Raw genomic sequence first — 839 nt, 5'->3', positions numbered from 1 at the left:
GTACAAATCGACTTGTGTGCCTCTTTTTCTCTTTGGGTTTTCTGTGTGTTTTTTTAAATTTTTAAATCCACAGCAAGTGTCTCTCTCTCTCTCTCTCTGTCTGTCTCTCTGTCACACACACACACACACACACACACACACACACACACACACACACGCACACACACACGCTCAATGGAGTATAAAATAAAGACCGGGGCAGTTCTCTCACTGGAGTCTCTTAGAGTGGAGGCTGCCCTTGCTAGCAAGAAGTTCTGTGTGTTTCTCTTCTCTGAGTCTTTACTGAAGAAGTGTTTTATAACATTTTCCTTAACAACTGACATGTGTTTTTTGTGTAAAAGAGAGAGAGACACACACACACACACACACACACACACACACACACACACACACACACACACACACACACACACACACACACACACACTCACACTCAGCGGCTCAGAGATGAGGGAAAAACAACAGAAATCAGGATAGATTTTAATGTCAGGAGATGCCCTGTGATGCTGGGGCCATTGTGTAAGATTGGAATGTGTACCAGTGGCTGGTGGGTGGTCCTTGAAGGTCCCGGGAGGAGGCGGCGAGGAGGCAGCGGGTGGCTGGGCTTGAGCTGTGGATCAGGGACGTCATTAATTCTGCCTGGTGCTGCGTGTGCCCTGTGCAGCTTGGATGTCTGCCGCTGACGCTCTGTGGTTCCTGTTCCTGTCATAAAAGGCCCTGTACAAGGGGAGAAGAAATGCATCATTGGTTACCAAAATAAAACAGTGTCTTTCTGCCTGTGTCATTCTGTTTGGTTTCTTTGAGCGTTTGTTTCTTAAATACACAGCAAGTGTCACTCT

This window comes from Rhamphochromis longiceps, linkage group LG18, assembly GCF_057381845.1.
Source record: "Rhamphochromis longiceps isolate RC_006_pf linkage group LG18, R_longiceps_female_GT1.1, whole genome shotgun sequence".
In the NCBI taxonomy this organism is placed as follows: Eukaryota; Metazoa; Chordata; class Actinopteri; order Cichliformes; family Cichlidae; genus Rhamphochromis; species Rhamphochromis longiceps.
The sequence above is the reverse complement of the archived record's forward strand: the minus strand, read 5'-3'. Positions refer to the sequence as shown.